The sequence below is a fragment of the Eurosta solidaginis genome, chromosome 1 (genome assembly GCF_040869045.1).
Source record: "Eurosta solidaginis isolate ZX-2024a chromosome 1, ASM4086904v1, whole genome shotgun sequence".
In the NCBI taxonomy this organism is placed as follows: domain Eukaryota; kingdom Metazoa; phylum Arthropoda; class Insecta; order Diptera; family Tephritidae; genus Eurosta; species Eurosta solidaginis.
Genome location: NC_090319.1, coordinates 221,910,774 through 221,927,978, shown reverse-complemented (window position 1 = coordinate 221,927,978; position 17,205 = coordinate 221,910,774). Strand labels below are relative to the sequence as shown.

At 25.9% G+C, this 17,205-nt stretch overlaps 1 protein-coding gene across 5 annotated transcripts in view; it reads right to left on the bottom strand.

Annotated features, from left to right (window-relative positions):
- Positions 1 to 17,205, bottom strand: part of LOC137237028 (xylulose kinase) — a 1,135,242-nt gene that overhangs the window by 431,084 nt on the left and 686,953 nt on the right. The gene's annotated exons all lie outside the window — the stretch shown is intronic.

Below are 17,205 nucleotides of genomic sequence, written 5' to 3'. Positions count from 1 at the left end.
AGACAGAGAGGGAGTGTGAGCGGGTTTAATGCCTCGAATTCGGTCCTTGAGATTATTAATGAACCTAAAAGCATATGCCATGACCCTGAGGGCGCGAGGAAAAGAGGAAAATCGATCCAATACATCGGGGTCATCTTCAGCTGAATGTAGTGCTTCGACTCGGCGCATTTCAGGCGGGTTGATGCTGCGGGTAGATGGTTTTGGACAAGCTTCGGGGGGCTGGGTCAGCCACGCAGGGCCATTCCACCACAGCGAAGAATTTGCTCTTTATAGTTGAGATGTTGGGTAAATTTTGTGCGAACTGCGTCCATTTAATGAAGCGGAGGGGCTTCACTGGTTCGTCCCAGCCAGTTCCGTCTATCCATAGCTCTTGGAGTAAAATCTTGGCCTGAATCATAATCGGCGTAAGCCACCCTGCGGGGTCAAAAAGTTTTGCGACCGAGGAGAGAATTTGTCGTTTTGTGCTAGCGGACGAGAGCGGTATTGAGTCCACTGTGTACGAAAACGTGTCGGTCAGGGCGTTCCACTGTATGCCGAGAGTTTTGGTGTTGCTTGCTTTCTCGAATTCCAATAGATTGGTGTCTAGCAAGTCCTCTTCTTTGATGTTTTTTATAATACTGGGGTGATTGGCCGTTATTTTCCGTAATGGAAATCCTGCTGACGCTAACACTTGGATGACTTGGAAGAGAGATGTTTCAGCAGAGAGAATTTCATGGCTGCCAGAGAGAATGTCATCTACATATGTTTCTTTCGTCAAAACAGGGACGGCTTTGGGGAAAGTTTCTTCTACATCTATGGCCAGTTGGTGAAGAGTACGTATGGCGAGGTAGGGGGCACAGTTCACACCAAATGTGACTGTTTTCAGACGATAGTCTTTTATGGGGTCGCTCGGAGATGAGCGAAAGACGATCCTCGGATAGTCTCTGTCGTCTTCATGCATTATGATTTGACGATACATTTTCTCTACGTTCCGTTAAAAACAAATTGGTAGGTACGCCACTTGAGAATCGGAAGCATTAGATCGGGCTGGAGGGTAGGGCCGGCATAAAGAACGTCGTTAAGCGCATGTCCAGATGCCGACTTTTTTGAGGCGTTAAACACGACCCGCACTTTGATGTCTTTTTCTCGGGTTTGACAACTGCGTGATGAGGAAAATAAAATGAGAGGCATTTTCCTCCGTCAAATTTTTCATAGGAGCCGGTTTCCTCCATATGACCGAGGGTGAGGTATTCTTCTAGGACACTATCATATTGAGTCCTTAAGTCCCCTTTCTTCTGCAGACTTCTCTCCATTCCAAGAAACTGGCTTAGAGCTGAAGACCAAGAGTGGGATAATGAGATTGACTCTGGGAAGCTGGGTTTAAACGGCAGCCTTACGATATAACGACCGTTATCATCGCGTGAGGTTGTGGCTGCATAGAAATTTTCGCAAAACTCGTCTTCTGGGATTATTTGGGGTTTGGTGGGAACTTCCTCCAATTCCCAGTATTTACGCAATAGAGAGCTAAGATCTTCATTCGACACTTCTGACACTTGCATGCAGAAAGCGTTTACCATCACAGGGGCTCTACCGCTCAGAATCCATCCAAAAATGGTTTTCTGCGCTAGAAGATGGGGGGAAAGTTTCTCAACGCCATTTTGGATGATTTGCGGTATTACATCACTGCCTAGGACGAGATCTATTTGCGAGGGGGAGTGACAGTTCGAGTCTGCGAGGTTGAGGTGTGCCCATTTTGCTTGAAGCTCGCTAGTGAGCTTAAGCGAGGGGAGCACTTTTGTTAGCCGGGGTAATACTATTGCCTCTGCACTTATTCTGGTTTTAAAATCGGGGGATACCAAAGTCAGAGAGCACAATTTGTTTGAGGTCTGAACTACCTTGCCGCCCATCCCTGATATTTCAAATCTAGAGGGTTTGAATGGGAGCTTGAGTCTATCTTGGGCTCTGGTATAAATGATAATAAAACGATTGCACTTGGCTTTTCTGCGAGCATGAAGGGCTTTCATCCAGAGCATTGGCTTGATCGGGAGTATTACCGGGTGAGACTGTGGAATTCGTGGTCGTGGCTTGTGAGGCTGTCCTTTGCAATCGTGAGGGTTGTCTTTTCGGCACTTGAGATGTGTCTTCGTGAAGAACTGAGTTGTGCCGATCTTGACATTGATTGCAAGTTTGAGTACTGGAACAGTCTTTCAATATGTGTGACTGAGAGAGGCAATTGAAACACATATTGTTTTCTCTCACAAACCTTCTGCGATCAGAGGTCGACAGCTTCTTAAATTTGAAGCAACCTATAAGGGGGTGAGATGAGGTTTTACACATAGCGCACTTGTACATTGTTCGCTGCTCTGTCATATGAGACTGGGTGTGGGAGGTCGATCTATTTTGAAAGGGATGCGACTGCTGGGGTTTGAATGATGGCCTAGCTTGTGGGGTGGCTTTAAATTTATTTGGTCGCCATTGATCGACTCGCTCTACGACTTCATATCGAGTTGTGAGGAACTGGTCCATTTGGGACCAGTTAGGAAGTTCTCTTCTTGAAGTCAGAGACTGCTCCCATAACGTGACTGTATTTTCAGGGAGTTTAGAGGTCACGAGATAAATAAGTATGGGGTCCCAGTTATCTGTGGACACCTGTTGCGTGGCGAGAATCTGAAGACAATTATTTACTGCGGATTGCAATTTTTGGATGTCTTCACTGTTTTCCGTAGTGATAGTTTTTAAGTTCATCAGGGCCCGTATTTGGTTATCTACGAGAACTCGTCTGTTCTCGTATCGGGACTTTAGGGCTTCCACGCTAAGGCAAAGTTGTCGTCAGTCAAAGGGAATTGATTGACTATTTGAGCTGCCTTTTCTTGGGTTTTGTATCTGAGGTGATACAATTTTTGCGCTTGGGAGAGTTTGGGATGGTTAATATAAACGGCTGTGAACATGTCACGAAATGAGGGCCATTTTTCATAACCACCATAAAATATTTCGGTATCGCAGGGAGTGATTTTTAGCGAAATACCGGAGTTATTGGATGGACCTGGTGTGACGGTAGGGGGCGCGGGTGCATTTGCTGGTTTAAGCAACTGAAGCTGGTCTTCTATCTGGGCTTTTGTGTCTTCATACGCTATGAGACAGGACCTGTATGTGCTATTTGCAGATGTTGGAAAATCTTCCGGCAGGTCCTCATCTGGGGTTTCGACAATTTTATCGAAAGCGTGTTGGACTCTATTCAAGAATTTTTCTATATTCGAGTTTTTTATTTTGAGAGAAGACTCAGTGTTGTCTTGGAGGGACATCGACCTAAACCGTGCACAATATTCCATAAAATTGTCCGTTTCGGATGTAAATTTTTTGGGGGCAGACGAGATTTTAAATCTTTTAACTCCTTGCGTTTTGGAGCCACCTTTTTTGGTTTCATCGTCACTCATTTTGAACTTAGTTTAACTAAGAGAGAGAAAAACTTTTTTTTTTTTTTGAGAGTATTTGCTTTTAACTATGTGAGGGAGTTACGTTTAAGTATTCACGTTAAATAGCAAGAGAGAATAATTTTCAAAACCAAAAAAGAGTTTTTAAGTTAAATTTATTTGGGGGTGAGACTGAGAAAATTTTACCACTGTGCTGCGTTTGCACTATATTTAATATATGTATATGAGGGTGGTTTAAATATACGTGGGAAAAATTATGTGAAATATATGTATATATACGTATTAAAAGTATCTCGGGGGTAAATTATAATAATTTTGATACGTGAAATTAATTCGTATGAGATTATGTAAAAAATGTGTTTTTTTTTTTTGTGTGTTTCGGTGTGACTTAGAGGAGTCTTATTTAGCTTCGATTTGTTGGACTGTAGAGGCTTTGAGGAGAGAGAAATTAGTAGCTTATCGAAATTCTTAATGGGGATTGAGAATTTATAGCGTGCAAATTTAATGTGAGAAAAGTGCTATTACACGCACTGCACCACTCTTGTACCACTGTGCACGAGATTTTATTTCACCGCTTGTCGTTTTCTTTCTTTGGTATATCCGTATGTAAGTATACGCAAGTATGGAGATTTACAAATGTTTTTTGCGTTTTATATTAATTTAAATGGGGAGAAATCAGAAGTTAGCAGAGGTTGTGCAATATATTTAATTAACGACAAGAGATATTTTAATTTAAAATGAGAAAATTTTAAATTATTAAGAGATTTGTCGCATTAAAATATAAGGGGTGCTTTTAGCAAGTGTGCCCAATGTAGCTAACTACTGAGTTTTTCTTATTTGCTTTGCACATATACCGTACTAAGTTTTGCAATATGGGGTTATTGCTATATGTATATATATATATATATATATATATATATATATATATATATATATATATATATATATATATATATATATATATATATATATATATATACGAAATGGTATGTGCAAATTTGGTGGGAACTTGAGAAGGTTTGGCGGGAAATGAGGATTATTGGCGGGAATCACCAATCCTCGAGAGTCAAATTTTTCTTTAATTTTCTCGTTTATGTTCTTCGCCGCACCGGGAAGTGGGTATTAAATTTGATTTAATACTCACGGTTTTTGGCAAATGGGTATTTATTGTTTTTTCCTGCGCTGGTTTCCCTAGTGGCGTAGAAGGACCACTGTTTCGGGGGCTGGTAATACAAATTTTTCCTTTTGTTCCTGGCGGGATGTAGCTATGGTGGATGCGGCGACGATGGCGATGATGTGGTGGTGATATGGTGAGGGTGATGGTATAATGGAGTACGATGGCGGTAGATCCTGTTCAGGTCTGCCGGATGGTGAACACAGCTATCTTTCCGTATGCACAAAGCGCTTGCCTATATCTTTTGCACAAACTTGGCTGCCTTTGTATATGCACAAACAACTAAGAAGCGTTATTTTTATAATAAAAAAGCACCTGGGTTTTGTTTAAACATTAGAGAACACTATTTACCTTTTATATAAAGGGTTTATTATTTTAATTATAGAATTCACAAAATTTGAGTCACACTCGAGGGGGTAAAGAATTTCGAATGTAATAAAAATGAAATGTCAAAACAATAATAAATGTATGTATGTATGTACATAGTCACATCTGTCAACCCATTTTTGGGGTTGCCAGAGAGGTGAAATACGCTGGCGCGTTAGCGTACAATACAAACGTCTCAAATACTTAAATTTAATAAGGAATATGTACGTAATAGGATATACGTATTTGTATATGCAAATAATGCAAGATGCGTACTTATACGTAAAGGGTACATATGTAAATAAATTCAATATAAAATTCAGGTAAATTCATTTAAATTCATGTTTAGGTTTTCTTAAGCCTAATTTCTATTAAATAGAATGGTTGGCTGTTGGCGACTACGACAGTCCCTCACACATTAACTTTAACTTTAACCTTAACTTTAACTTTAACTTTAACTTTAACTTTAACTTTAACTTTAACTTTAACTTTAACTTTAACTTTAACTTTAACTGTAACTTTAACTTTAAATTTAACTTTAACTTTAACTTTAACCTTAACTTTAACTTTAACTTTGAGTTTAACTTTAACTTTGACTTTAACTTTAACTTTAACTGTAACTGTAACTTTAACTTTAAATTTAACTTTAACTTTAACCTTTACTTTAACTTTAACTTTGACTTTGACTTTAACTTTAACCTTAACTTTAACTTTAACATTAACTTTAACTTTAACTTTAACTTTAACCTTAACTTTAACTTTAGCTTTAACTTTAACTTTAACTTTGACTTTAACTTTAACTTTAAATTTGACTTTAACTTTAATTTTAACTGTAACTTTAACTTTAACGTTATCATTAACTTTAACTTTAACTTTATCTTTAACTTTAACTTTAACTTTAACTTTAACTGTAACTTTAACTTTAAGTTTAACTTTAACTTTAACTTTAACCTTAACTTTAACTTTAAATTTGACTTTATCATTAACTTTAACTTTATCTTTAACTTTAACTTTAACTTTAACTTTAACTTTAACTTTAACTTTAACTTTAACTTTAACTTTAACTTCAACTTTAACTTTAACTTTAACTTTAACTGTAACTTTAACTTTAAGTTTAACTTTAACTTTAACCTTAACTTTAACTTTAACTTTAACTTTAACTTTAACTTTAACTTTGACTTTAACTTTAACTGTAACTTTAACTTTAAATTTAACTTTAACTTTAACTTTAACTTTAAATTTGACTTTAACTTTAACTTTAACCTTAACTTTAACTTTAACTTTAACTTTAACTTTAACTTTAACTTTATTTTTAACTTTAACTTTATTTTTAACTTTAACTTTAACTTTAACTTTCACTTTAACTTTAACTTTAACTTTAACTTTAACTTTAACTTTAACTTTAACTTTAACTGTAACTTTAACTTTAAATTTAACTTTAACTTTAACTTTGAATTTAACTTTAACTTTAACCTTAACTTTAACTTTAACTTTATTTTTAACTTCAACTTTAACTTTCGCTCTAACTTTAACATTCACTTTAACTTTAACTTTTACTTTAACTTTGACTTTAAATTTAACTTTAACTTTTACTATAATCTTAACTTTAACTTTAACTGTATTTTTAACTTAAACTATAACTTTCGCTTTAACTTTAACATTCACTTTAACTTTAACTATAACTTTAACTTTAACTTTCACTTTAACTTTAACTTTAATTTTAACTTTAACTTTCACTTTAACTTTAACTTTAAATTTAACTTTAACTTTAACTTTAAATTTAACTTAAACTTTACATTTAACTTTAACTTTATCTTTAACTTTAACTTTAACTGTAACTTTAAATTTAACTTAAACTTTAAATTTAACTTTAGCTTTATCTTTAACTTTAACTTTAACTGTAACTTTAACTTTAAATTTAACTTTAACTTTAACTTTAACCTTAACTTTAACTTTGATTTTAACTTTAACTTTAAATTTGACTTTAACTTTAACTTTAACCTTAACTTTAACTTTAACTTTATTTTTAACTTTAACTTTATTTTTAACTTTAACTTTAACTTTCACTTTAACTTTAACTTTAACTTTAACTGTAACTTTAACTTTAAATTTAACTTTGACTTTAACTTTGAATTTAACTTTAACTTTAACCTTAACTTTAACTTTAACTTTATTTTTAACTTCAACTTTAACTTTCGCTCTAACTTTAACATTCACTTTAACTTTAACTTTTACTTTAACTTTAGCTTTAGCTTTAACTTTAACTTTATTTTTAACTTTAACTTTAACTTTCGCTTTAACTTTAACATTCAATTTAACTTTAACTTTAACATTAACTTAACTTTAACTTTAACTTTAACTTTAGCTTTAACTTTAACTTTAACTTTAACCTTAACTTTAACTTTAACTTTAACTTTATCTTTAACTTTAACCTTAACTTTAACTTTAACTTTATTTTTAACTTTAACTTTCGCTTTAACTTTAACATTCACTTTAACTTTAACTTTAACTTTAACATTAACTTTAACTTTAACTTTAACTTTAGCTTTAACTTTAACTTTAACTTTAACTTTAACCTTAACTTTAACTTTAAGTTTAACTTTAACTTTAACTTTAACTTTACCTTTAACTGTAACTTTAACTTTAAATTTAACTTTAACCTTAACCTTAACTTTAAATTTGAGTTTAACTTTACCTTTAACTTTCATTTTAACTTTAACCTTAACTTTAACTGTAACTTTAACTTTAAATTTAACTTTAACTTTAACCTTAACTTTAACTTTAACTTTACCTTTGACTTTAACTTTAACTTTAACTTTAACCTCAACTTTAACTTTAACATTAACTTTAACTTTAACTTTGACTTTAACTTTAACTTTAAATTTAACTTTAACTTTAACTTTAACCTTAACTTTAACTTTAACTTTAACCTTAACTTTAACTTTAACGTTAACTTTAACTTTAACTTTAAATTTAACTTTAACTTTAACCTTAACTTTAACTTTAACTTTAAATTTAACTTTAACTTTAACCTTAACTTTAACTTTAACTTTAACTTTGACTTTAACTTTAACTTAGACTTTAACTTTAACTTTAACTTTAAATTTAACTTTAACTTTAACTTTAACTGTAACTTTAACTTTAAATTTAACTTTAACTTTAACTTTAACTTTAACTTTAACTTTCCCTTTAACTTTAACATTAACTTTAACTTTAACCTTAACTTTGACTTTAACTTTAACTTTAACTTTCACTTTCACTTTAACTTTAACTGTAACTTTATTTTTAACTTTCACTTACCTTTAACTTTAACTTTATTTTTAACTTTAACTTTAACTTTCGCTTTAACTTTAACTTTAACTGTAACTTTAACTTTAAATTTAACTTTAACTTTAACTTTAACTTTCGCTTTAACTTTAACATTAACTTTAACCTTAACTTTAACTTTGACTTTAACTTTAACTTTCGCTTTAACTTTAACATTAACTTTAACTTTAACCTTAACTTTTTCTTTAACTTTCGCTTTAACTTTAACATTAACTTTCACTTTAACTTTAACTTTAACTTTAACTTTCGCTTTAACTTTAACATTAACTTTAACTTTAACCTTAACTTTCGCTTTAACTTTCGCTTTAACTTTAACATTAACTTTAACTTTAACTTTAACTTTAACTTTCGCTTTAACTTTAACATTAACTTTAACTTTGACCTTAACTTTAACTTTCGCTTTAACTTTAACATTAACTTTAACTTTAACCTTAACTTTAACTTTGACTTTAACTTTAACTTTCACTTTCACTTTAACTTTAACTTTAACTTTAACTTTAACTGTAACTTTAACTTTAAATTTAACTTTAACTTTAACTTTAACCTTAACTTTAACTTTAACTTTGAGTTTAACTTTAACTTTGACTTTAACTTTAACTTTAACTGTAACTGTAACTTTAACTTTAAATTTAACTTTAACTTTAACCTTTACTTTAACTTTAATTTTGACTTTGACTTTAACTTTAACCTTAACTTTAACTTTAACATTAACTTTAACTTTAACTTTAACTTTAACTTTAACCTTAACTTTAACTTTAGCTTTAACTTTAACTTTAACTTTAACTTTAACTTTAACTTTAACTTTGACTTTAACTTTAACTTTAAATTTGACTTTAACTTTAATTTTAACTGTAACTTTAACTTTAACGTTATCATTAACTTTAACTTTAACTTTAACTTTATCTTTAACTTTAACTTTAACTTTAACTTTAACTTTAACTTTAACTTTAACTTTAACTTTAACTTTAACTTTAACTTTAACTGTAATTTTAACTTTAAGTTTAACTTTAACTTTAACTTTAACCTTAACTTTAACTTTAAATTTGACTTTATCATTAACTTTAACTTTATCTTTAACTTTAACTTTAACTTTAACTTCAACTTTAACTTTAACTTTAACTTTAACTGTAACTTTAACTTTAAGTTTAACTTTAACTTTAACCTTAACTTTAACTTTAACTTTAACTTTAACTTTGACTTTAACTTTAACTGTAACTTTAACTTTAAATTTAACTTTAACTTTAACTTTAACTTTAAATTTGACTTTAACTTTAACTTTAACCTTAACTTTAACTTTAACTTTAACTTTAACTTTATTTTTAACTTTAACTTTATTTTTAACTTTAACTTTAACTTTAACTTTCACTTTAACTTTAACTTTAACTTTAACTTTAACTTTAACTTTAACTTTAACTTTAACTTTAACTTTAACTTTAACTTTAACTTTAACTTTAACTGTAACTTTAACTTTATTTTTAACTTTAACTTTATTTTTAACTTTAACTTTAACTTTAACTTTCACTTTAACTTTAACTTTAACTTTAACTTTAACTTTAACTTTAACTTTGAATTTAACTTTAACTTTAACCTTAACTTTAACTTTAACTTTATTTTTAACTTCAACTTTAACTTTCGCTCTAACTTTAACATTCACTTTAACTTTTACTTTAACTTTGACTTTAAATTTAACTATAACTTTTACTATAATCTTAATTTTAACTTTAATTGTATTTTTAACTTAAACTATAACTTTCGCTTTAACTTTAACATTCACTTTAACTTTAACTATAACTTTAACTTTAACTTTCACTTTAACTTTAACTTTAAATTTAACTTTAACTTTAACTTTAAATTTAACTTAAACTTTACATTTAACTTTAACTTTATCTTTAACTTTAACTGTAAGTTTAAATTTAACTTAAACTTTAAATTTAACTTTAGCTTTATCTTTAACTTTAACTTTAACTTTAAATTTAACTTTAACTTTGACTTTAACTTTAACTTTAACTTTAACCTTAACTTTAACTTTGATTTTAACTTTAACTTTAAATTTGACTTTAACTTTAACTTTAACCTTAACTTTAACTTTAACTTTAACTTTATTTTTAACTTTAACTTTATTTTTAACTTTAACTTTAACTTTAACTTTAACTTTCACTTTAACTTTAACTTTAACTTTAACTGTAACTTTAACTTTAAATTTAACTTTAACTTTAACTTTGAATTTAACTTTAACTTTAACCTTAACTTTAACTTTAACTTTATCTTTAACTTTAACCTTAACTTTAACTTTAACTTTATTTTTAACTTTAACTTTAACTTTCGCTTTAACTTTAACATTCACTTTAACTTTAACTTTAACATTAACTTTAACTTTAACTTTAACTTTAACTTTAACTTTAGCTTTAACTTTAACTTTAACCTTAACTTTAACTTTAACTTTAACTTTAACTTTAACTTTAACTTTAACTTTAACTTTACCTTTAACTGTAACTTTAACTTTAAATTTAACTTTAACCTTAACCTTAACTTTAAATTTGAGTTTAACTTTACCTTTAACTTTCACTTTAACTTTAACCTTAACTTTAACTTTAACTTTAACATTAACTTTAACTTTAACTTTAACTTTAAATTTAACTTTAACTTTAGCTTTAGCTTTAACTTTAACTTTAACTTTATTTTTAACTTTAACTTTAACTTTCGCTTTAACTTTAACATTCACTTTAACTTTAACTTTAACATTAACTTTAACTTTAACTTTAACTTTAGCTTTAACTTTAACTTTAACTTTAACCTTAACTTTAACTTTATCTTTAACTTTAACCTTAACTTTAACTTTAACTTTATTTTTAACTTTAACTTTAACTTTCGCTTTAACTTTAACATTCACTTTAACTTTAACTTTAACTTTAACATTAACTTTAACTCTAACATTAACTTTAACTTTAACTTTAACTTTAACTTTAAATTTAACTTTAACCTTAATTTTAACTTTAACTTTAACTTTGACTTTAACTTTAACTTAGACTTTAACTTTAACTTTAACTTTAACTTTAACTTTAAATTTAACTTTAACTTTAACTTTAACTGTAACTTTAACTTTAAATTTAACTTTAACTTTAACTTTAACTTTCCCTTTAACTTTAACATTAACTTTAACCTTAACTTTAACTTTGACTTTAACTTTAACTTTAACTTTAGCTTTAACTTTAACTTTAACTTTAACCTTAACTTTAACTTTAACCTTAACTTTAACTTTAACTTTATTTTTAACTTCAACTTTAACTTTCGCTCTAACTTTAACATTCACTTTAACTTTAACTTTTACTTTAACTTTAACTTTAACATTAACTTTAACTTTAACTTTAACTTTAAATTTAACTTTAACTTTAGCTTTAGCTTTAACTTTAACTTTAACTTTATTTTTAACTTTAACTTTAACTTTCGCTTTAACTTTAACATTCACTTTAACTTTAACTTTAACATTAACTTTAACTTTAGCTTTAACTTTAACTTTAACTTTAACCTTAACTTTAACTTTATCTTTAACTTTAACTTTAACCTTAACTTTAACTTTATTTTTAACTTTAACTTTAACTTTCGCTTTAACTTTAACATTCACTTTAACTTTAACTTTAACTTTAACATTAACTTTAACTTTAACTTTAACTTTAACTTTAGCTTTAACTTTAACTTTAACTTTAACTTTAACCTTAACTTTAACTTTAACTTTAACTTTAACTTTACCTTTAACTGTAACTTTAACTTTAAATTTAACTTTAACCTTAACTTTAAATTTGAGTTTAACTTTACCTTTAACTTTCACTTTAACTTTAACCTTAACTTTAACTGTAACTTTAACTTTAAATTTAACTTTAACTTTAACCTTAACTTTAACTTTAACTTTACCTTTGACTTTAACTTTAACTTTAACTTTAACTTTAACCTTAACTTTAACTTTAACTTTAACTTTAACTTTAACTTTAACTTAGACTTTAACTTTAACTTTAAATTTAACTTTAACTTTAACTTTAACCTTAACTTTAACTTTAACTTTAACCTTAACTTTAACTTTAACATTAACTTTAACTTTAACTTTAACTTTAACTTTAAATTTAACTTTGATTTTAACTTTAACTTTAAATTTGACTTTAACTTTAAATTTAACTTTAACTTTAACTTTGAATTTAACTTTAACTTTAACTTTAACCTTAACTTTAACTTTAACTTTAACTTTATTTTTAACTTTAACTTTATTTTTAACTTTAACTTTAACTTTAACTTTCACTTTAACTTTAACTTTAACTTTAACTTTAACTTTAACTTTAACTGTAACTTTAACTTTAAATTTAACTTTAACTTTAACTTTGAATTTAACTTTCCCTTTAACCTTAACTTTAACTTTAACTTTATTTTTAACTTCAACTTTAACTTTCGCTCTAACTTTAACATTCACTTTAACTTTAACTTTTACTTTAACTTTGACTTTAAATTTAACTTTAACTTTTACTATAATCTTAACTTTAACTTTAACTGTATTTTTAACTTAAACTATAACTTTCGCTTTAACTTTAACATTCACTTTAACTTTAACTATAACTTTAACTTTCACTTTAACTTTAACTTTAATTTTAACTTTAACTTTAAATTTAACTTTAACTTTAACTTTAACTTTAACTTTAAATTTGACTTTAACTTTAACTTTAACCTTAACTTTAACTTTAACTTTAACTTTAACTTTAACTTTATTTTTAACTTTAACTTTATTTTTAACTTTAACTTTAACTTTCACTTTAACTTTAACTTTAACTTTAACTGTAACTTTAACTTTAAATTTAACTTTAACTTTAACTTTGAATTTAACTTTAACTTTAACCTTAACTTTAACTTTAACTTTATTTTTAACTTCAACTTTAACTTTCGCTCTAACTTTAACATTCACTTTAACTTTAACTTTTACTTTAACTTTGACTTTAAATTTAACTTTAATTTTTACTATAATCTTAACTTTAACTTTAACTGTATTTTTAACTTAAACTATAACTTTCGCTTTAACTTTAACATTCACTTTAACTTTAACTATAACTTTAACTTTAACTTTCACTTTAACTTTAACTTTAATTTTAATTTTAATTTTAACTTTAACTTTCACTTTACTTTAACTTTAAATTTAACTTTAACTTTAACTTTAAATTTAACTTAAACTTTACATTTAACTTTAACTTTATCTTTAACTTTAACTTTAACTTTAACTGTAACTTTAAATTTAACTTAAACTTTAAATTTAACTTTAGCTTTATCTTTGACTTTAACTTTAACTTTAACCTTAACTTTAACTTTGATTTTAACTTTAACTTTAAATTTGACTTTAACTTTAACCTTAACTTTAACTTTAACTTTAACTTTATTTTTAACTTTAACTTTATTTTTAACTTTAACTTTAACTTTAACTTTCACTTTAACTTTAACTTTAAATTTAACTTTAACTTTAACTTTGAATTTAAGTTTAACTTTAACCTTAACTTTAACTTTAACTTTATTTTTAACTTCAACTTTAACTTTCGCTCTAACTTTAACATTCACTTTAACTTTAACTTTTACTTTAACTTTAACTTTAACATTAACTTTAACTTTAACTTTAACTTTAACTTTAACTTTAAATTTAACTTTAGCTTTAGCTTTAACTTTAACTTTAACTTTATTTTTAACTTTAACTTTAACTTTCGCTTTAACTTTAACATTCACTTTAACTTTAACTTTAACATTAACTTTAACTTTAACTTTAACTTTAACTTTAACTTTAGCTTTAACTTTAACTTTAACTTTAACCTTAACTTTAACTTTAACTTTATCTTTAACTTTAACCTTAACTTTAACTTTAACTTTATTTTTAACTTTAACTTTAACTTTCGCTTTAACTTTAACATTCACTTTAACTTTAACTTTAACATTAACTTTAACTTTAACTTTAACTTTAACTTTAACTTTAACTTTAACTTTAACTTTAACTTTAACTTTAACTTTAGCTTTAACTTTAACTTTAACTTTAACCTTAACTTTAACTTTAAATTTAACTTTAACCTTAACCTTAACTTTAAATTTGAGTTTAACTTTACCTTTAACTTTCACTTTAACTTTAACCTTAACTTTAACTGTAACTTTAACTTTAAATTTAACTTTAACTTTAACTTTAACCTTAACTTTAACTTTAACTTTACCTTTGACTTTAACTTTAACTTTAACTTTAACTTTAACCTTAACTTTAACTTTAACATTAACTTTAACTTTAACTTTGACTTTAACTTTAACTTAGACTTTAACTTTAACTTTAAATTTAACTTTAACTTTAACTTTAACCTTAACTTTAACTTTAACTTTAACCTTAACTTTAACTTTAACATTAACTTTAACTTTAAATTTAACTTTAACCTTAACTTTAACCTTAACTTTAACTTTGACTTTAACTTTAACTTAGACTTTAACTTTAACTTTAACTTTAACTTTAAATTTAACTTTAACTTTAACTTTAACTTTAACTGTAACTTTAACTTTAAATTTAACTTTAACTTTAACTTTAACTTTCCCTTTAACTTTAACATTAACTTTAACTGTAACCTTAACTTTGACTTTAACTTTAACTTTAACTTTCACTTTCACTTTAACTTTAACTTTAACTTTAACATTAACTTTAACTTTAACTTTAACATTAACTTTAACTTTAACTTTAACTTTAACTTTAACTTTAAATTTAACTTTAGCTTTAGCTTTAACTTTAACTTTAACTTTATTTTTAACTTTAACTTTAACTTTCGCTTTAACTTTAACATTCACTTTAACTTTAACTTTAACATTAACTTTAACTTTAACTTTAACTTTCGCTTTAACTTTAACATTCACTTTAACTTTAACTTTAACATTAACTTTAACTTTAACTTTAACTTTAACATTAACTTTAACTTTAACTTTAACTTTAACTTTAACTTTAACTTTAACTTTAACATTAACTTTAACTTTAACTTTAACTTTAACTTTAACTTTAACTTTAACTTTAACTTTAACTTTAGCTTTAACTTTAACTTTAACTTTAACCTTAACTTTAACTTTAACTTTATCTTTAACTTTAACCTTAACTTTAACTTTAACTTTATTTTTAACTTTAACTTTAACTTTCGCTTTAACTTTAACATTCACTTTAACTTTAACTTTAACTTTAACATTAACTTTAACTTTAACTTTAACTTTAACTTTAACTTTAACTTTAACTTTAACTTTAACTTTAAATTTAACTTTAGCTTTAGCTTTAACTTTAACTTTAACTTTATTTTTAACTTTAACTTTAACTTTCGCTTTAACTTTAACATTCACTTTAACTTTAACTTTAACATTAACTTTAACTTTAACTTTAGCTTTAACTTTAACTTTAACTTTAACCTTAACTTTAACTTTAACTTTATCTTTAACTTTAACTTTAACCTTAACTTTAACTTTATTTTTAACTTTAACTTTAACTTTCGCTTTAACTTTAACATTCACTTTAACCTTAACTTTAACTGTAACTTTAACTTTAAATTTAACTTTAACTTTAACTTTAACCTTAACTTTAACTTTAACTTTACCTTTGACTTTAACTTTAACTTTAACTTTAACTTTAACTTTAACTTTAACTTTAACTTTAACTTTAACATTAACTTTAACTTTAACTTTGACTTTAACTTTAACTTAGACTTTAACTTTAACTTTAAATTTAACTTTAACTTTAACTTTAACCTTAACTTTAACTTTAACTTTAACCTTAACTTTAACTTTAACATTAACTTTAACTTTAACTTTAAATTTAACTTTAACCTTAACTTTAACTTTAACTTTAACTTTGACTTTAACTTTAACTTAGACTTTAACTTTAACTTTAACTTTAACTTTAACTTTAAATTTAACTTTAACTTTAACTTTAACTGTAACTTTAACTTTAAATTTAACTTTAACTTTAACTTTCCCTTTAACTTTAACATTAACTTTAACTGTAACCTTAACTTTGACTTTAACTTTAACTTTAACTTTCACTTTCACTTTAACTTTAACTTTAACTGTAACTTTATTTTTAACTTTCACTTACCTTTAACTTTAACTTTATTTTTAACTTTAACTTTAACTTTCGCTTTAACTTTAACTTTAACTGTAACTTTAACTTTAAATTTAACTTTAACTTTAACTTTAACTTTAACTTTAACTTTCGCTTTAACTTTAACATTAACTTTAACCTTAACTTTAACTTTGACTTTAACTTTAACTTTCGCTTTAACTTTAACATTAACTTTAACTTTAACCTTAACTTTCTCTTTAACTTTCGCTTTAACTTTAACATTAACTTTCACTTTAACTTTAACTTTAACTTTAACTTTCGCTTTAACTTTAACATTAACTTTAACTTTAACCTTAACTTTCGCTTTAACTTTAACATTAACTTTAACTTTAACTTTAACTTTAACTTTCGCTTTAACTTTAACATTAACTTTAACTTTAACCTTAACTTTAACTTTCGCTTTAACTTTCGCTTTAACTTTAACATTAACTTTAACTTTAACCTTAACATTAACTTTGACTTTAACTTTAACTTTCACTTTCACTTTAACTTTAACTTTAACTTTAACTTTAACTTTATTTTTAACTTTAACTATAACTTTAACTTTCGCTTACCTTTAACTTTAACTTTAACTTTAACCTTAACTTTAAGTTTGACTTTAACTTTAACTTTCACTTTAACTTTAACTTTAACTTTAACTGTAACTTTATCTTTAAATTTAACTTTAACTTTAATTTTAACTTTAACTTTCGCTTTAACTTTAACATTAACTTTAACTTTAACCTTAACTTTAACTTTGACTTTAACTTTAACTTTAACTTTCGCTTTAACTTTAACATTAACTTTAA